We start from the raw sequence: 21446 nt of genomic DNA, 5'->3' as shown, positions 1-21446 counted from the left end.
TCCACAGGCTTAAGAAATTTAAGAATTGTTATAAATTTCTGCAGCAGTGTTCAGAGGCTTAGGAAGAAATGTGAAGCATGCATGTCTACTACTTTCTCCGACTTAGATGCGAAGAGGAAAGATTTGGCTTATTTCAACAAGATCAATTCTAAACTCATTCTCTTGAATAACTGAGTTGTTCTAAAAGGGTAAGAAAAGTTTTGTTGTTTTTAAAGACTCATCTAAATTTAATCAAGTTGCTCCTCCCTGAAGGCAGTATCAGGTCACAGAGAACTTGTTTGAAGACATTTGGTTTCAGCTACCAAACTGAGTGAAGGGACACGACCTGAGTGATCAGGTTAGATACCCACCTCGACAAACACGCGAACACACACACACACCCTCAAGTTAACATGATGGAGGCTGGAGATAAGTAGAAGTAGTAAAGAAAGATATTCCATTTTGCTGACTTAAGCAAGTCAGATACTAAATAGAAAAAAACATAGGGTAAGGAGCAGGTAATTTAGTGGGGATTGGGAAGAGAACTTAATAAATGCAGGTTTGGATAAGTTGAAGTTGAGATTCCTTGTGAGCCAGCAAACTGGATGTATAAATCATTCTCTTAGGTTTATATGACTGGAGATCATGAGAAAGATTTGAATTAGAAATTTTTAATTGAGAGGTTTCACAATATAAATAATTTCTTCTTGGCCTTTTAGCTAAGATCAAATGTGGCATCTGTTCTTAACAGCTTAAAATCTGATATGTCCTCTATTCAAGGACAATATATTAAATGTATTTTTGAGCAGGGAGATGGAATAGAAGCTTGCTCCTTCAATTCCATACATCTACCTAGTATTGCAGTGCCTCCAGGAATGGTACACCACACACACACACACAAACACACACACACACACACACACACACACAGAGATAGATAATACAGAAGCTGTGAGAGGAGATAAAGATTACTTAGTTTACATAGTTTCTTATAAAAAGTTTTACATGTCATCCAAGTAATTAATACTTTTTTTTTGGAGATAGCGTCTTGCTGTGTTGCCCAGGCTGGAGTGCAGTGGCATGATCACAGCTCACTGCAACCTTGAACTCCCAGGCTCAAGCAATTCTTCCACTTCAGGCCCCCAAGTAGCTGGGACCACAGGTACACACCAGTATGCCTGGCTAATTTTTGTATTTTTTTGTAGAGACAGGGTTTTACTATGTTGCCCAGACTGGTCTCTAACTCCTGGGCTCAGCAATCTACCTGCCTCAGCCCCCCAAAATGCTATGATTACAGGTGTGAACCACCCAGCCCATCCAGCTTCACTCTTATTATTGTATGCAATTTTTACTATCATGCAAATAAGCTCAGGTAAATAAAACTAATAGATCGCCTTAGAAAATTACACAATTAGTGTGAAAAAAAAAAAAAAAGATTACCTGGGGACAATGGGGTAGAATACGGAGCCCTAATGGAAAATAGCATTTCTGTGAATGGATAGAAAAGCAGAAGTCAACAAAAAATACTGCAGTAGCCTGAGAATTAAGAGGAAGATCACAAGAGTGCATTTGCTTAGAAATCAATGACACTGGAAAAAAGGGAGGATAATTCTCAAACCCAGTGCAGAGATAGGGGGAGTAGCCTGAGAGAGGAGGAGGCAAACCTTTTCCATTAAAATGGGAGGAAAGGCAGAAAGGTAATATTGCATAGCAGTGTGCAAATTTGGTGCTGGAATACTGAAGAAGTTTCTATCTGAGGGTTTCTCTTTTCTCTATGAGGATCCACTGAAGAAAAGGATATGAGAGGTAGAGGAAATATAGCTGAAGTCAGATATTTGAGGTAAATTCACTAGTCTTGAAATCACCACAATGAAGAGCAGAAGGATAAACTCGCTTGGGAAAAAGAAAACATTGTCCAGCAGTGTTCATGGTCCAAGTGAAGTGGTTAACTATAAATTTAACAAGTAGTAGTTATCCTGGACTTTTCTTGTTTTGTTTTGTTTTCATTTTCTATAGCAGTACTCAAAGGTCACAAAGAAATGTGAAGAATAGAGGTTCATTATTTTCTCCAACCTAAGACCTAGATGTGAACAGTTAATGTCTGGTTTACTTCCAATAGACCAATTCTAGAACCATCCTCATGAGTAATTGATTATTCCAACAGGGCAATTTTTTTTTGTTTGCTTTTAATGATTTATCTCAATTTAATCAAGTTGCTTCTCCCAAGGCAGGGTCAGGTCACGGAGGTCTTACCAGAAGATGTGTGGTCTCAGGTACCAAATGGGTTGAAGGGGCAAGACATGAATAACCAAGCTAAACTCCTCGCTCCCAATTTTAGGGGAACTGAGACACAACAGTATACATACAGAGTTCATCATCAGTTATTGGAGAATAAAAGGAACCAGTTCTTCAAAGTAATGCAGTAACAAGAATAATTATATGTTTTATCTGTAAAACAAAGACTGAGAACAAGAATCTAAGCTCACTTGATATGACATTATTGCCAAGTTTTTTTTTTTTAATTCAAACTACCTAAGGGTGATTGGTCTGAGAGGTTGAGTTGAATTTACAGATAGAAATTAAATGGACTCAACTGTGTGAATTGAAGGGTTGCAGAGTCAGGCAGATTACAAAATGAGGCTTTGAAATCTTAGAAGAGCTCCCTCCACCCTCTATTCCCTAATCACATACCCAGAGCATTTGTGTGGTATCACCAAAATGATGGGTGCTGTAAATACTATATGGGAATTAAAAGGAAATACTATGATCATGAGTGGGTAAATTATGATGAAATGAAGAAAGAGGAACACAGAAGAATGAAAACAGAACCAGAGTGACAGAAAGGTCAAAAGTTCAATAAATTTTCAAAAGAAAATTTCATATGTGAATAAAAACAGACTAAAAGGACAGAAAAATGTAGAAATGCCAGTGGCCCTTCTTCCTTTTTCTTAAATATTAATATACTATTGATATTGTCAAAGACTCTCTCCTTTGAACAAAACTTTAGAGAGGCTCTCCAGTCCTTTCTGACTAGGACCAACCTTCAGGGTCCCTCTCCATCCTTGTAGAACTGTGAGATCAAAAATCCTGCTAGCCAGTTTACCAAAAATTCCCCACCCCTGATATTGGGGTCTCTAACTACCCTTGATATCTGATCTCACCATCTTCCCTTCAGCAATAAAACTACTAAGTAGAGCCAGAGATCACCTAATCCTCGATGTCTCCTCCTAGTAATTTCCCATCCACTGACCTCCAGCCTGCTCCTTGGTTATAAATCTCCACTTGCATAGTTTTCTTGGGGAGCAAAAAGAAAAAAAAAATTCTAACTTTCCCTTGTTGGAAACAAACTGGAGTCCACTCTCTGTCCCCCACTGTAAGACCCAATTGCAGTCCCTATACCTATCATCATGGCCTACCTTGAGTAAAGTCTGCCTTACCATCTTTAACAAGTAAAATGATAATTTTTTTTCTGAAGCAGTATATATAATATAATGTAGAAATGTAGGGGAAAGGAACACGTCTGGAATAGATGATGAAAAGAAAATAAGTGTAAATGATAGGAATCAAGCATAACATTCAACTGAAAGCAATCACAGAACCTAGGGGGAATGCACTGAAGTAGAGCAACATTAGCCTCTGGGAAACCAGTGGGAGTCTACTAGAGGTGTAGGTGAACAATGATAACAAGCTGGACTCTAGAACTTTGGTTCTTAAATACTGTATGCTCTTCTGTCTCTTCTATTGCTCTCATAACGTTTTCTGGCTGGGTGCAGTGGCTCACACCTGTAATCCTAGTACTTTGGGAGGCCAAGTCAGGCAGATCACCTGAGGTCGAGAGTTTGAGACCAATCTGGCCAACATAGTGAAACCCTGTCTCTACCAAAAATTAGCCAGGCGTGTGGCAGGCACCTGTAGTCCCAGCTACTCAGGAGTCTGAGGCAGGGAGAATTGCTTGAACCCAGGAGGCAGAGGTTGCAGTGAGCTGAGATCATGCCTCTGCACTCCAGCCTGGGCAACAGAGCAAGACTCCATCTTGGAAAAAACAAACAAAAAAATGTGTTCTTAAACCATATCAAAAATTGCTTAAACTAAGATTTATCATAACTATCCAGTAAAAGAAAAAAATCGTATGTAACTTAAGAACAAAAAAATTATGTACTTTTTAATAAGTGACTCCTGCTCATTGCAGAAACAAAATCAATCCACTGAGACCACAGCATTGCAGTAGGAAAAGAGTTTAATTGGCACAAAGCTGGCCCATGAAAGAGAATGGGAGTTATCACACAAATCAGTCTCTGCACAGGCTCAGAGACTAGGCGTTCTTATGGACAATTTGGTGGGCGGGAGGCTGGGGAATTGGTGCTGCTGATTGGTTAGGGATGAAATCATAGGGTGATGGAAAGTTGTCCTCCATCCTCGTGCACTGAGTCGGCCTCTGGATGGAAGCACAGGACCAGTTGAGCCATAAGTCACCAGTCCAGATGGGGTCAGTCTGAAAATCTTAGGTTCTACAGTAGTGATGTTGCTGATAAGAGTAATTGGGAAAGTCACAAATCTTGTGATCTCTGGTCATATGACTCCTTAACAGTAAGGGATTATAGAAACTATGCCTAAATTTTATCAGAGTTTACACTCCTCCTATAAACCTATTCTTGTGGCCTTTCATTAGCTTTACAAAGGTGGCTTTCAGTCCCTGAGCAAAGAGAGGGTTAGTTTTGGTTCTTTTATTGTTGTTTGTTTGTTTGGGTTTTTGTTGTTGTTGTTTTGAGATGGGGTCTCACTCTGTCACCCAGGTTGGAGTGAAGTGGTGCCATCTCAGCTCAGCGCAACCTCTGCCTCCCTGGGCTCAAGCATCCTCACACCTCAGCCTTCTGAGTAGTTGGGACCACAGGGGCATACCACTACACCCAGCTAATTTTTTGTATTTTTGGTAGAGACAGGGTTTTACCACATTGCCCAAGCTAGTCTCAAATTCCTGAGTTCAAGCCATCCACCTGCCTCGACCTCCCAAAGTGCTGGCGTGAGCCACCACACCCAGCTGAGGGAGTTAGTTTTAAGGAGGGACTATTATCATCTTTCCTTTCAAGTTAAACTATAAACTAATTCCTCCCAAAGTTAGCTTGACCTATGCCCAATAATGACCAAGGACAGCTTGCAGATTGGAAGCAAGGTGAAGTCAACTATGTCAGATTTCTCTTACTCTCAAAATTTTGCAATGGCAATTTCATTACTGGCACAATAACTATTCTACCATATTTCTTATTTAATAATATTTAGGAAACTCAAAGCTTTGAATGCACATGTCACCATATGTACATATATGACTTTTGAGTTTTTGATAAAAACACCATCTGACACAAAAATAGGACTTCATCTCCTACACTATCCTAAACAGTTTTGCTTGTGCGATTTTAAAAAATTTTCAAACTTCATTATCTCAAATTATATTTGAATTAATCCAGGGGTCAGCAAACATGTTTTGAAAAGTTTCAGATAGTAAATATCTGGCTTTGTGGGCCAGAGGTATCTATTGCAACTTTTCAACTCCACTGTTGTAGGTCAAAAACAGCTACAGACAGATGTAATAAATAGGTATGTGTCTGTGTTCCAATAAAACTTTAAAAAACAGGTGGCAGTTCAGATTTGACCCATTGGCTGAACCATGGGCTACTATTTGCAGATCCCTAAATTGATGTGTGAATTCATAAATTAATTAGATCATTTTAATCTAAATACTATAGTTTATACAATCCAGGTTAATTAATTTTTAAAAACTTGGTTCAATCTGTAAGTATTTTATTTAGCCATTTATTTACTAATTTATTGAAACATAAAATTTTGAGGACAAAAACTTTGCTTTGTTCACCATTGTACCTCTAGCACCTGGAAAGGTCCCTGGCATATTATAGTACTATATATATATATTTTATATATATATAATATATATATATAAAATAAATGAATTTAATTTACAATTAAACTGTTCCTTCACAAAATGAAAGTTAATGAAACTGCTTTTCCGGGAGTACACATCTAAAATATATTTTTCTTTATAAAGTCTCTCAAAGTTGCTATATTTGTTCTATCTACATATCTAAATAAATATCCTGTCCAAATATATCTGCTATGCATCCTAGGCAAAAGATAAGTTATCTATATTTCATATCACTAATTAAAGTACTAATTTTCTTGCCCAACAAAAGTAACATTTATTTATGTATTATTTTTATTTATTTTATTATTCTTTTAAAACTTCTTCTTTATTGGTAGTCTGGAACATCACCCTCCCCCACCCCCCACAAGAATATTGCCTCCTTCTCTTTGCATTCCTAATGTAAAAATACTAATTCTTTTTGAGGCGACGGGAATGATTCTGCCTACCAGAGAACAGGTCAAAACGAAAAGGAAAATGTTAATATTTTCATATCCATAAGCATTTTAAAAATAAATACTTGGCCACCAGTAAGCCAACTCTACCTAATGGTATAACCAGGCTGTTTGCTCTACTGTCCTGCCTCTTCTGAGCATGAAGCCAGGACTCTTTCTCTCCAAAGATTCAATGCCCCAACTTGACCCCATCTCTTTGTTTGCAAGATTGTGACAAGAGTCCAGGCTGTGAACGGGAGCTATTTTATAGGTCCTTGTAGGGATCCGTGCATGGTGATGGTGCAGAGAGTACAGCAAAGTCTCAGGGCACATATGAATGTCCTTCTGATGGATAATCCCCCAGGGAGCAGGCAGAGTAGATGTAGGGTCCATCCCCAACAATTCCACAGACACTGGCTTGCATATGTTCCCTGTCAATGTCTACCAAAGGTATTCAGCCTTGCTGCCTCTACTGCAGACTTCCACTTCTCCATCAGCACATGCCCCCTCTACACTTCTACCTCGACTTCCCCTCCACACAAAACTTCAGTCACACCCAAACACCCCCTCTTCCTTCCTAAATCCTTCAGCCCCTCCTGAGATGGGGCAGTGGTCTTCAGTCTCTACCTCTATTTTCTTTCTAGAGCTGTTAATAGCATAAACAGTGTTTTACTCCCCTCAGAATCTTCCTTTTGATACTCATGAGCCTGCTTGAAAGTGAAAGAAACAAAATCAAGCCTAATATTAACTTTCTTTCTTTGAGCATTCCCGTTTTATTACTAGCTCAGAACATCCTCCTTCTTCTTCCCCTCCCTACCAAAAAAGTACAATTTTCTTCTCCTTTCTCATTCCTACTGTAACAGTACAAATTCTTGTTGAGGCTACATGAATGATTTTGCTGTCTGAGTAAAGGTCAAAAAGAAAAGGAAAAATAAAATGTGCATAATAAAACCTAAGTCCTTGCCATGACCTGAAGGCCCCTCCATGATCCAGCTTTTCTTATCTCTCTGACCTCATATCCTATGACTCTGCCCTTCTGCTCACTATGCTAGTCACACTGCCTTCTTCCTTTATCTCCAACTTGCCAAACACATTCTCATCTCAGGGTTTTTGTACTTGCCGTGACCCCTATTTAGGATTCTTTTTCCACAGACATATGCTAGCTCTTTCACTCTTTTACATACTTACTCTAAAGTCATTTCCTCAACAAAAGTTTTTCTTGCCACTTTGTGAAAATACAAATTCTCCTAACATTACATATCCTTCTTCCCCTATTTTTTTTTCTAGCTTTCTAACATATTTGCATTGGTCCATTCTCACATTGCTATAAAGAAATACCTGAGGCTGGGTAATTTATGAAGAAAAGAAGTTTAATTGCTTATGGTTCTGCAGGCTGTACAGGAAGTATGATGCTGACACCTGCTCAGCTGCTGGGGAGACCTCAGGAAACTTTCAATCATGGCAGAAGGCAAAAGGGGAGTGAGATGTCTCACATGGCCAAAGCAGAAGAAAGAGTGAGATGTGGGAGGTGCTACGTACTTTTAAACAACCAGATCACTTGAGAACTCACTCAATTATGAGAACAGCACCAATAGGAAAATCTGCCCCCATGATCCAATCACCTCCCACCAGACTCTACCTCCAACACTGGGGATTACAATTTGACATGAGATTTAGACAGGGAAACAGATCCAAACCATATCATTCTGCACCTGGCCCCTCCCAAATCTCATTTCCTTCTTACACTGCAAAATATAATCATGTTTTCCGAATAGTCCCCTGAAGTCTTAACTCATTCCAGCCTTAGTTCAAAAGTCCAAAGTCTCATCTGAGATAAGGCTAGTCCCTTCTGCCTATCAGCCTGCAAAATCAAAAACAAGTTTGTTACCCCCAGGATACAATGGGCGTACGAGCATTGGGTAAATATTCCTGTTCCAAAAGGGAGATATCAGCCAAAAGAAAGGGATTACAAACCCATGCAAGTCTGAAGCCAAACAGGGCACTCATTACATCTTAACATTCCAAAATAATCTCTTTTGACTCCATGTCCCACGTCGAGGGGACACTGGTGCAAGGGGTTGGCTCCCAAGGCCTTGGGCAGTTCTGCACCTGTGGCTCTGCTGGGTACAGCCCCCATGGCTGCTTTCACGAGCTGGCAGTGAGTGCCTGTGGCTTTTCCAGGGGCATGGTGCAAGCTGGTCGTGGATCTACCATTCTGGGGTCTGGGGGATGGTGGCTCTCTTCTCAGAGCTGCACTAGTCAGTGCCCAGTGGGGACTCTGGGGCCTCCAACCATGCACTTCTCCTCTGCACTGCCGTAGCAGAGGTTCTCTATGTAGGCCCACCCCTGCAGCAGGCTTCTGCCTGGACATCTGGGCTTTTTCATACATCTTCTGAAGTCTAGGTGGAGGCTCCTAAGCCTCAACTCTTGCACTCTGTGCACTGGCAGGCTTAACACCACGTGGAAGTCACCAAGGCTTATGGCTTGCAACGACTGAAGCAGCAATCTGAGCAGTATCTGGGCCCCTTTGAGCCACAGCTGGAGCTGGAGTGGCCAGTATGCAGGGAGCCATGTCCTGAGGCTGTGCAGGGTAGCAGAGTCCTGGTCCTGGCCCACAAAATTATTCGTCCCTGCTAGGCCTCTAAGCCTGTGATGGGAGGGGCTGCCACAAAGGTGTCTGAAATGTTTCTCCATTGTCTTGGCTATTAATACTCTGCTCCTCTTTACTTATGCAAATTTCTGCAGCCAGCTTGAGTTCATCCCCAGAAAATGGGTTTTTCTTTTCTACCAAAAGGCTGGACTCACAAATTTTTCAAACTTTTATGTTTTGCTTCCCTTTTAATTATAAGTTCCAGTTTTGGGTTATTTCTTTGCTCAAGCATATGAGAAAAGGCTGGTAGAATCACCCAGGCCATATTTTGAACACTTTCCTACTTGGAATTTCTTCTGCTGGATACCCTAAATCATCACTCTCAAGTTCAAAGTTCCAGAGATTTCTCAAGCCGGAACACAATGCTGCCAACCTCTTTGGTAATGCATAACAAAAGTGATCTTTGCTCCAATTCCCAATAAGTTACTCATTTCTATCTGAGATCTCTGCAGGTTGGTCTTCACTGTCCATATCACTTTCTGCGTTTTGGTCACAACAATTCAACAGGTCTTTAGGATGTTTCAATTTTTTCCTCATCTTTCTGTCTTCTTCTGAGCCCTCCAAACTGTTCCAACCTCTGCCTGTTACCCAGTTCCAAAGCTGCTTTCACATTTTCAGGTATCCTTATAGGAATGCCCCACTCCCAGTACCAGTTTTCTGTATTAGTCCTTCACATTGCTATAAAGAAATACCTGAGACACCGCTGCTGTTACCCAGGCAAACAGGGTCTGGAGTGGACCTCTAGCAAACTCCAACAGACCTGCAGCGGAGGGTCCTGTCTGTTAGAAGGAAAACTAACAAACAGAAAGGACATCCACACCAAAAACCCATCTGTACATCACCATCATCAAAGACCAAAAGTAGATAAAACCACAAAGATGGGGAAAAAGCAGAGCAGAAAAACTGGAAACTCTAAAAAGCAGAGCACCTCTCCTCCCCAAAAGGAACACAGTTCCTCACCAGCAACAGAACAAAGCTGGATGGAGAATGACTTTGACGAGTTGAGAGAAGAAGGCGTCAGATGATCAAACTACTCCGAGCTACAGGAGAAAATTCAAACCAAAGGCAAAGAAGTTAAAAACTTTGAAAAAAATTTAGACCAATGTATAACTAGAATAACCAATACAGAGAAGTGCTTAAAGGAGCTGATGGAGCTGAAAGCCAAGGCTCGAGAACTATGTGAAGAATGCAGAAGCCTCAGGAGATGATGCGATCAACTGGATGAAAGGGTATCAGTGATGGAAGATGAAATGAATGAAATGAAGTGAGAAGGGAAGTTTAGAGAAAAAAGAATAAAAAGAAATGAACAAAGCCTCCAAGAAATATGGGACTATGTGAAAAGACCAAATCTATGTCTGATTGGTGCACCTGAAAGTGACAGGGAGAATGGAACCAAGTTGGAAAACACTCTGCAGGATATTATCCAGGAGAACTTCCCCAGTCTAGCAAGGCAGGCAAACATTCAGATTCAGGAAATACAGAGAACGCCACAAAGATACTCCTCAAGAAGAGCAACTCCAAGACACGTAATTGTCAGATTCACCAAAGTTGAAATGAAGGAAAAAATGTTAAGGGCAGCCAGAGAGAAAGGTCAGGTTACCCACAAAGGGAAGCCCATCAGACTAACAGCGGATCTCTCAGCAGAAACTCTACAAGCCAGAAGAGAGTGGGGGCCAATATTCAACATTCTTAAAGAAAAGAATTTTCAACCCAGAATTTCATATCTAGCCAAACTAAGCTTCATAAGTGAAGGAGAAATAAAATCCTTTACAGACAAGCAAATGCTAGGAGATTTTGTCACCACCAGGCCTGCCCTAAAAGAGCTCCTGAAGGAAGCACTAAACGTGGAAAGGAACAACCGGTACTAGCCACTGCAAAAACATGCCAAATTGTAAAGACCATTGAGGCTAGGGAGAAACTGCATCAACTAACGAGCAAAATAACCAGCTAACATCATAATGACAGGATCAAATTCACACATAACAATATTAACTTTAAATGTAAATGGACTAAATGCTCCAATTAAAAGACACAGACTAGCAAATTAGATAAACAGTCAAGACCCATCAGTGTGCTGTATTCAGGAAACCTATCTCACGTGCAGAGACATACATAGGCTCAAAATAAAAGGATTGAGGAATATCTACCAAGCAAATGGAAAACAAAAAAAGGCAGGGGTTGCAATCCTAGTCTCTGATAAAACAGACTTTAAACCAACAAAGATCAAAAGAGACAAAGAAGGCCATTACATAATGGTAAAGGGATCAATCCAACAGAAGAGCTAACTATCCTAAATATATATGCACCCAATACAGGAGCACCCAGATTCATAAAGCAAGTCCTGAGTGACCTACAAAGAGACTTAGACTCCCACACAATAATAATGAGGGACTTTAACACTCCACTGTCAACATTAGACAGATCAACGAGACAGAAAGTTAACAAGGATATCCAGGAATTGAACTCAGCTCTGCACCAAGTGGACCTAATTGACATCTACAGAACTCTCCACCCCAAATCAACAGAATATACATTTTTTTCAGCACCACACCACACCTATTCCAAAATTGACCACATAGTTGGAAGTAAAGCTCTCCTCAGCAAATGTAAAAGAACAGAAATTATAACAAACTGTCTCTCAGACCACAGTGTAATCAAACTAGAACTCAGGATTAAGAAACTCACTCAAAACCACTCAACTACATGGAAACTGAACAACCTGCTCCTGAATGACTACTGGGTACCTAATGAAATGAAGGCAGAAAAAAAGATCTTCTTTGAAACCAACAGGAACAAAGACACAACATACGAGAATCTCTGGGACATATTCAAAGCAGTGTGTAGAGGGAAATTTATAGCACTAAATGCCCACAAGAGAAAGCAGGAAAGATCCAAAATTGACACCCTAACATCACAATTAAAAGAACTAGAGAAGCAAGAGCAAACACATTCAAAAGCTAGCAGAAGGCAAGAAATAACTAAAATCAGAGCAGAACTGAAGGAAATAGAGACAGAAAAAACCCTTCAAAAAATTAACAAATCCAGCAACTGGTTTTCTGAAAAGACCAACAAAATTGATAGACCGCTAGCAAGACTAATAAGAAGGAAAGAGAGAAGAATCAAATAGATGCAAAAAAAATGATAAAGGGGATATCACCACCGATCCCACAGAAATACAAACTACAATCAGAAAATACTACAAACACCTCTAAGCAGATAAACTAGAAAATCTAGAAGAAATGAATAAATTCCTGGACACATACACCCTCCCAAGACTAAACCAGGAAGAAGTTGAATCTCTGAATAGACCAATAACAGGATCTGAAATTGTGGCAATAATCAACAGCTTACCAACCAAAAAGAGTCCAGGACCAGACGGATTCACAGCTGAATTCTACCAGAGGTACAAGGAGGAACTGGTACCATTCCTTCTGAAACTATGCCAATCAATAGAAAAAGAGGGAATCCTCCCTAACTCATTTTATGAGGCCAGCATCATCCTGATACCAAAGCCGGGCAGAGACACAACCAAAAAAGAGAATTTTAGACCAATATCCTCGATGAACATTGATGCAAAAATCCTCAATAAAATACTGGCAAACTGAATCCAGCAGCACATCAAAAAGCTTATCCACCATGATCAAGTGGGCTTCATCCCTGGGATGCAAGGCTGGTTCAATATACACAAATCAAGAAATGTAATCCAGCATATAAACAGAACCAAAAACAAAAACCACATGATTATCTCAACAGATGCAGAAAAGGCCTTTGACAAAATGCAACAACCCTTCATGCTAAAAACTCTCAATAAATTAGGTATTGATGGGACGTATCTCAAAATAATAAGAGCTATCTATGACAAACCCACAGCCAATATCATACTGAATGGGCAAAAACTGGAAGCATTCTCTTTGAAAACTGGCACAAGACAGGGATGCCCTCTCTCACCACTCCTATTCAACAGAGTGTTGGAAGTTCTGGCCAGGGCAATTAGGCAGGAGAAGGAAATAAAGGGTATTCAATTAGGAAAAGAGGAAGTCAAATTGTCCCTGTTTGCAGATGACATCATTGTATATCTAGAAAACCCCATTGTCTCAGCCCAAAATCTCCTTAAGCTGATAAGCAACTTCAGCAAAATCTCAGGATACAAAATCAATGTACAAAAATCATAAGCATTCTTATACACCAATAACAGACAAACAGAGAGCCAAATCATGAGTGAACTCCCATTCACAATTGCTTCAAAGAGAATAAAATACCTAGGAATCCAACTTACAAGGGACGTGAAGGACCTCTTCAAGGAGAACTACAAACCACTGCTCAATGAAATAAAAGAGGATACAAACAAATGGAAGAATATTCCATGCTCATGCGTAGGAAGAATCAATATCGTGAAAATGGCCATACTGCCCAAGGTAATTTATAGATTCAATGCCATCCCCATCAAGCTACCAATGACTTTCTTCACAGAATTGGAAAAAACTACTTTAAAGTTCATATGGAACCAGAAAAGAGCCCTCATCGCCAAGTCAATCCTAAGCCAAAAGAACAAAGCTGGAGGCATCACGCTACCTGACTTCAAACTATACCACAAGGCTACAGTAACCAAAACAGCATGGTACTGGTACCAAAACAGAGATATAGACCAATGGAACAGAACAGAGCCCTCAGAAAGAACGCCGCATATCTACAACTATCTGATCTTTGACAAACCTGACAAAAACAAGAAATGGGGAAAGGATTCCCTATTTAATAAATGGTGCTGGGAAAACTGGCTAGCCACATGTAGAAAGCTGAAACTGGATCCCTTCCTTACACCTTATACAAAAATTAATTCAAGATGGATTAAAGACTTAAAGGTTAGACCTAAAACCATAAAAACCCTCGAAGAAAACCTAGGCATTACCATTCAGGACATAGGCATGGGCAAGGACTTCATGTCTAAAACACCAAAAGCAATGGCAACAAAAGCCAAAATTGACAAATGGGATCTAATTAAACTAAAGAGCTTCTGCACAGCAAAAGAAACTACAATCAGAGTGAATAGGCAACCTACAAAATGGGAGAAAATTTTCGCAACCTACTCATCTGACAAAGGGCTAATATCCAGAATCTACAATGAACTCAAACAAATTTACAAGAAAAAATCAAACAACCCAATCAAAAAGTGGGTGAAGGACATGAACAGACATTTCTCAAAAGAAGACATTTATGCAGCCAAAAAACACATGAAAAAATGGTCATCATCACTGGCCATCAGAGAAATGCAAATCAAAACACAATGAGATACCATCTCACACCAGTTAGAATGGCGATCATTAAAAAGTCAGGAAACAACAGGTGCTGGAGAGGATGTGGAGAAATAGGAACACTTTTACACTGTTGGTGGGACTGTAAACTAGTTCAACCATTGTGGAAGTCAGTGTGGGGATTCCTCAGGGATCTAGAACTAGAAATACCATTTGACCCAGCCATTCCATTACTGGGTATATACCCAAAGGACTATAAATGATGCTGCTATAAAGACACATGCACACGTATGTTTATTGCCACACTATTCACAATAGCAAAGACTTGGAACCAACCCAAATGTCCAACAATGATAGACTGGATTAAGAAAATGTGGCACATATACACCATGGAATACTATGCAGCCATAAAAAATGATGAGTTCATGTCCTTTGTAGGGACATGGATGTAATTGGAAATCATCATTCTCAGTAAACTATCACAAGGACAAAAAACCAAACACCGCATGTTCTCACTCATAGGTGGGAATTGAACAATGAGAACACATGGACACAGGAAGGGGAATATCACACTCTGGGGACTGTTGTGGGGTGGGGGGAGGGGGGAGGGATAGCATTAGGAGATATACCTAATGCTAAATGAGGAGTTAATGGGTGCAGCACACCAGCATGGCACATGTATACATATGTAACTAACCTGCACATTGTGCACATGTACCCTAAAACTTAAAGTATAAAAAAATAAAATACAGTCATTCCAAATGGGAGTAATTGGCCGAAACAAAGGGGCCACAGTCCCATCCATGTCAGAAATCCAGCAGGGCAGTCAAATTTTAAAGCTCCAGAATGATCTCCCTGACTCCATGTCTCATATCCAGGTCACGCTGATGCAAGGGGTGGGTTCCCATTGTGTTGGACAGCTCCACCCCTGTGGCTTTGCAGGGTACAGCCCCCCTCCCAGCTGCTTTCATGGGCTGGCATTGAGTGTCTGTAGCATTTCCAGGTCCACAATGCAAGCTGTTGGTGGATCTACCATTCTGGGGTCTGGAGGATGGTGGCTCTCTTCTCACAGCTCCACTAGGCAGTGCCCCAGTAGGGACTCTATGTGGAAGCTCCAACCCCACGTTTCCCTTCTGCACTGCCCTAGTAGAGGTTCTCCATGAGCACCCTGCCCCTGCAGCAAACTTCTGCCTGGGCATCCCTGTGTTTCCATACAACTTCTGAAATCCAGGCAGAGGTTCCCAAACCCCAATTCCTGACTTCTGTGCACTTGCAGGATCAACACCGCATGGAGGCTGTCAAGGGTTGGGGCTTGCTCCTTCTGAAGCCACAGCCCAAGCTCTACGTTGGCCCCTTTCAGCCACAGCTGGAGCAGCTGGAATGCAGGGCACCAAGTCCCTAGGCTGCACACACCACAGGGACTCTGGGCCCAGCCCATGAAACCATTTTCTCCTAAGCCTCCAAGCCTGTGATGGCAGGGGCTGCTATGAGACCTCTGACATGCCCTGGAGACATGTCCCCCATTGTCTTGGGTATTAACATTTGGCTCCTTGTTACTTATGCAAATTTCTGCAGCCAGCTTGAATTTCTCTTCAGAAAATGGGTTTTTCTTTTCTATCACATTGTCAGGCTTCAAATTTTCCAAACTTTTATGCTCTGCTTCTCTTATAAAACTGAATGCCTTTAAGAGCACCCAAGACACCTTTTGAATGCTTTGATGCTTAGAAGTTTTTTCTGGCAGATAGCCTAAATCATCTCTCCCAAGTTCAAAGATCCACACATCTCTAGGGTGGGGGCAAAATGCCACCAGTCTTTTTGCTAAAATATAACAAGAGTCACATTTTCTCCAGTACCAACAAGTTTCTCATTTCCATCTGAGACCACCTCAGCCTGGACTTTATTGTACATATCGCTATCAGCTTTTTGGACAGAGCCATTCAGCAAGTCTCTAGGAAGTTCCAAACTTTCCCACATTTTCCTGTCTTCTTCTGAGCCCTCCAAACTATTCCAACCTCTGTCTGTTACCCAGTTGCAAAGTTACTTCCACATTTTCAAGTATCTTTTCAGCAACACCCCACTTCTGATACCAATTTACTGTATTAGTCTGTTTTCATGCTGCTGATAAAGATATACCCAAGACTGGGCAATTTACAAAAGAATGAGGTTTATCGAACTTACAGTTCCACATGACTGGGGAGGCCTCACAATCCTGGCAGAAGGTGACGGGCACATCTCACATGCCGGCAGCAAGAGAGAGAAATGACTGCCAAGCAAAATGGGTTTCCCCTTATTAAACCATCAGATCTCATGAGACTTAGTCACTATCACAAGAACAGTATAGGGGAAACCAGCCCCCGTGATTCAATTACCTATCATGAAGACCCTCCCACAATGCATGGGAATTATGGGAGTTTAATTCAAGATGAGATCTGGATGGGGACACAGAGCAAAACCATATCATTCAACAAGTAGCTGGGACTACAGGCACACACTACTGCTGCCAGCATTTTTTATTTATTTTGTATTGCCTATTGTTAGTCTCTTCTGCCAGAATGTAGTTTCCATGAGGACCAGGTTTTCTCTGTTTTATTATTGCATCCCTGGGGCGTAGAACAGTGCCTGGCATGTTGAAGGCACTTCACAAATATTTTAGTATTTGTTGAATGAATGCTTTATTATCTTCAAGGAAAAGGTAGACAATATGCTCAAAATTACTATTCTTTAAAAGCAAGAAAGAGGCAATGGTTTAAAATATGCTTTCAGATGACTTTTACTGTGTTCACTGCAATAGATTGAACATCCTTCTGTTTTATATAGACAGTTTCATAAAGGCAAGTATATGATGTTGAAACAACAGTGGTCAAAAACATAATTTTTTTTTGTGATACAGCCACAGAATCCTGGTTATTTTCTAGCATAATGGGAGTCCCAGCAATACAAATAAGTTCATAACCACATATGGCAGGCATTATATTACACTCTGGGATGAAACTGATAAGATTATACAGATAGTGTGATGCCATGACTCACTTATCAATAATTCCTTCATGACTACTTTCTCCTTTACCTGTTCCACAAAAACTAAACTCTCACTTACAGTCATCATTGCTAATTGGTACATTATGCAGAATAGCCATTTTAAAAGATAAACATTTATATCTTCTATAATTTTTATAAGGATATCCTGACTCCTCTCATGACATCTAGAACAAGACAAATTATTTAACAGAGATCTGATAAAGCTTCTTTTGTGCATAGTTTTTGCCATTCCAATGCATGCAGTCTCACTAATTATCTAGCAACTATGTTAGACTTTTAACACACGTATTTGGAATGTAGTAGAAGGTTTTGTAATAGCAACTTCTCAAGGGATACAGACTCAAATGTCTTTAGATTTTGCTATGATCAAATTATTCCTCAACTTGTCAAGGTCATGTCCAGCTGCACCATAGCTTCAAGGGCTTGAGATTAGCACTTGGAAATAATTGTACAGCATACACTGTGATTGTTGGATTTGGGCTATCTCCATCCCCATAGTGGAACTGAAACTAACATGGGTGCCCTTCAATCTGAGCTTTTTCAACCCGGCACCAAAATAATTAATTAATTAATTAAAAATAAAAGCAAATTCTGTTGTGTGGAAATGAACTAGAAACAATACAGTAACACTTCAGGAGAGGTCAAATACTCAGAGCCATGGAGCTGCCATATTATCAGCGGTATATGCATCTGACACATCAATAAATACACTCACTGCTCTATCCCAATCACAAATTGATGTAGACTGCTCCTCATTGTTTACTTCACTGCTGTACCCAAGTTTTCAGGTGCCTACAACTTGCTAAGGTGTACAACTCTCCCAATGGTCATATGGTCATATTGAATTCTTTTATTTTCTTTCTTTCTTTTTTTTTTTTTTGAGATGGAGTCTCACTCTGTCGCCCAGGTTGGAGTGCAGTGAAGCAATCTTGGCTGACTGCAACCTCCATCTCCTGGGTTCAAGTGATTCTCCTGCCTCAGCCTCCCGAATAGCTGGGATTACAGGGACCAGCCAACACACCAGGCTAATTGTTGTATTTTCAGTACAGACAGGGTTTCACCCTGTTGGCCAGGCTGGTCTGAAACTTCTGACCTCAAGTGATCCGCCTGCCTCGGTCTCCCAAAGTGTTGGGATTACAGGCATGAGCCATCGCGGAATTCTTGTTTTGTTTTGTTTTGAGACAGAGTCTCCCTCTGTGGCCCAGATTGGAATGCAGTGGCATGATCTCGGCTCACTGCAACCTATGCCTCCCAGGTTTAAGTGACTCTTGTGCCTCAGCCTCCAGGTAGCTGAAAATACAGGCATGAGCCACCATGCCCAGCTAAATTTTGTATTTTTAGTTGAGACAGTTTTCGCCATGTTGGCCAGACTGGTCTCAAACTCCTGGCCTCAAGTGATTGGCCCACCTCAGCCTCCCAAAGTGCTGGGATTACAGACGTGAGCCCCCACACCCAGCCACCAGAGGTCATATTGAATTCTAAAGTAATTAGCACAAGCATATTGTACAATGCGAGTTGACCAAGTTGACCAGTTGGCTGTGGTGCATTGGTGAATTAGGCCCTGGTGAGCTTACTATCTTGCATTAAGTTGTACTGTAGCAATTCAATCATGTTTTCAATATTCTGCTTCTAAACAAATCTTGATTTCTAATATTCTTGTAAAAGAATTTTACTCTCACTGAGTATAAATTAGTTCAACCATTGTGGAAGAGAGTGTGGTGATTCCTCAAGGATCTAGAACTAGAATTACCATTTGACCCAGCAATCCCATTACTGGTTATATACCCAAAGGATTATAAACCATGCTACTATAAAGACACATGCACATGTATGTTTCTTGTGACTCTATTCACAATAGCAAAGACTTGGAACCAACCCAAATGTCCATCAATGATAGACTGGGTTAAGAAAATGTTGCACATATACACTATAGAATACTATGCAGCCTTAAAAAAGAATGAGTTCATGTCCTTTGCAGGGACATGGATGAAGCTGGAAACCATCATTCTGAGCAAACTATCACAAGGACAGAAAACCAAACACCACATGTTCTCACTTATAGGTGGGAACTGGACAATGAGATTACTTGGACACAGGGTGGGGAACATCACACACTGTGGCCTGTCGGGGGGTGGAGGGCTGGGGGAGGGATAGCATTAGGAGAAACACCTAATGTAAATGATGGGTGCAGCAAACCAACATGGCATATGTATACCTATGTATCAAACCTGCACGTTGTGCACATGTACCCTAGAACTTAAAGTATAATAAAAAAAGAATTTTACTCCCACTAGGGAAGAGATTATATCCCCAGATAAGAGACCTATATTAATTAACTAATATATCAAATATAAACACACCTATACATTTACCATGGTGCTGAAGCTTGGGTGCTATAAAGAAGGGGTGCATAGAAATAAAAGACATAGACTCTATTTTGCAATAGAAAATTGCAAAAGTAGAATTTCCAAAAGTGTATTTAAAATGTGTGATTATGACATTTTGGGTTGAATGATTGAAAAAATAAAAATAAGAATAATGTATAATTAATAACAAATGTTAACTTAATAAATACTGGTGAAGTTCAAAAAGGGAAGCAATTTTCCTGAGTAGCTACTCAATGGAGGTTTTATGTGTAATACTATCATTATTTTAGAGCTCTTGAAGATTTTTCAAGAGTTTTAAGAACTTGGGAACAAATATGCTTTATCTGATGAAAGAAAATGAATTACTGCTAGGCGTATTATTTTTAAATAATGAGGTTTTTTTTATTTTGATGATATCTATTATTATATTAGGCTTCTCTGCATCAAGTCATAAAGAGATTGTATAGTTCAATTGAATAAATATGCAGGGTGACATAACAGTAAAATACTTTATGTAAAGAACCTTTTCCTTTAGATGTAATTTTTAAATAACATTATTATAGCTCTCATTTTTGGGGTTAAGGCATTTTGCATATATCATCTGTAATACTTTCATCAGCAGCTCTGGAAAAAAGGATTCTTATCTCCTTTCTCCTCAAATGAATAAATTTAAGCTCAGTGATAGCAAATGGCATCTCCAAGGCCACACAGCTAGTAACGGGTCAAGCCAGATTTATTCCAAGTCCAGTTGGAACTTAGGGAAGACTGAGGTGGAGTCTGTGAAAGCTCTGTGACTTCAGACAGAATATTTCTATTGAAAAATTAGGAGTCATACTTCTATTTGGCAGGATTATTTTTAAATTGATCTTTAATAATGAGCAGCTATTATTATTTAACACTACTGGCTCCAAAACACATGCAGTTCCGTAGGAGAACCAGGCGATTGTCAAAAAGCATTGATTGGCATCTAAAGCAACTTATAAAATAATTCAGGGATCCCAGTACTTTGAGAGGCCAAGGCGTTGAGGATTGCTTTAACCCAGGAGTTCAAGACCAGCCTGGGCAACATGGCGAAAACCCATGCAATCAGAAAAATACAAAACAAATCAGCCAGGCATGGTGGTGAATGCCTGTGATCCCACCTATGTGGGAGGTGGATGCAGGTGGATCACCTGAGCCCAGGAGTTTGAGGCTGCAGGGAGCTGTGATGATGATGCCATTGCACTCCAGCCTGGGCAATAGAGTAAGACAAAGAAGGAAGGAAAGAAGGAAAGAAAGGAAGAAAGGGAAGGAAGAAAGGAAAGGAAGGGAAGGGAAGGAAGGAAGGAAGGAAGGAAGGAAGGAAGGAAGGAAGGAAGGAAGGAAGGAAGGAAGGAAATAATTCAAGGTATTTATTTTAATTTCCCAAATACCATGAAAAGGGCACATAATTTTCTTTAGAATAATTCACGTTATATTCTTTTTTTGCCCCATTTACCTCCGTGCATTTTCTTCAGTATCTCTGTTTTCCAAAATAATATAGAAAATCTCTTCCACTAGTCTTAAATCTTTATTTCATTGTTCTTCTTTTCTTCCCAGCTTCCTCTTGATTCTGGACCTCAAACACAGTTCTGCCAAACCTGACTGGTAATAATAACAAAACCTTCTTCAGTTTGAAGCAGTGTTTCTTGGCCTTATTTCACTATTTCTCCCCTAAAAAAAATTTTAGTGGTTTTTTTTCCCCATAGTTGTCTCTGCCATGAAATTTTGATACCAGTTACATTATGTATCTGTTTTTACACTGTGACCCCTTGAAGG

The 21446-nt window shown here is 40.2% G+C and overlaps 1 non-coding gene across 1 annotated transcript; it reads left to right on the top strand.

Annotated features, from left to right (window-relative positions):
* The first annotated feature begins 678 nt into the window (after positions 1-678).
* On the top strand, positions 679-868 carry LOC112209720 (U2 spliceosomal RNA). Its single transcript, XR_002944529.1, has one exon. It is a non-coding gene; the product is annotated as a U2 spliceosomal RNA (small nuclear RNA).
* Positions 869-21446: the final 20578 nt, after the last annotated feature.

This window comes from Pan troglodytes, chromosome 5 (assembly GCF_028858775.2).
Source record: "Pan troglodytes isolate AG18354 chromosome 5, NHGRI_mPanTro3-v2.0_pri, whole genome shotgun sequence".
In the NCBI taxonomy this organism is placed as follows: Eukaryota; Metazoa; Chordata; class Mammalia; order Primates; family Hominidae; genus Pan; species Pan troglodytes.
Note: the sequence above shows the minus strand (reverse complement) of the source record. Positions and strands in the feature narration are given on the sequence as shown.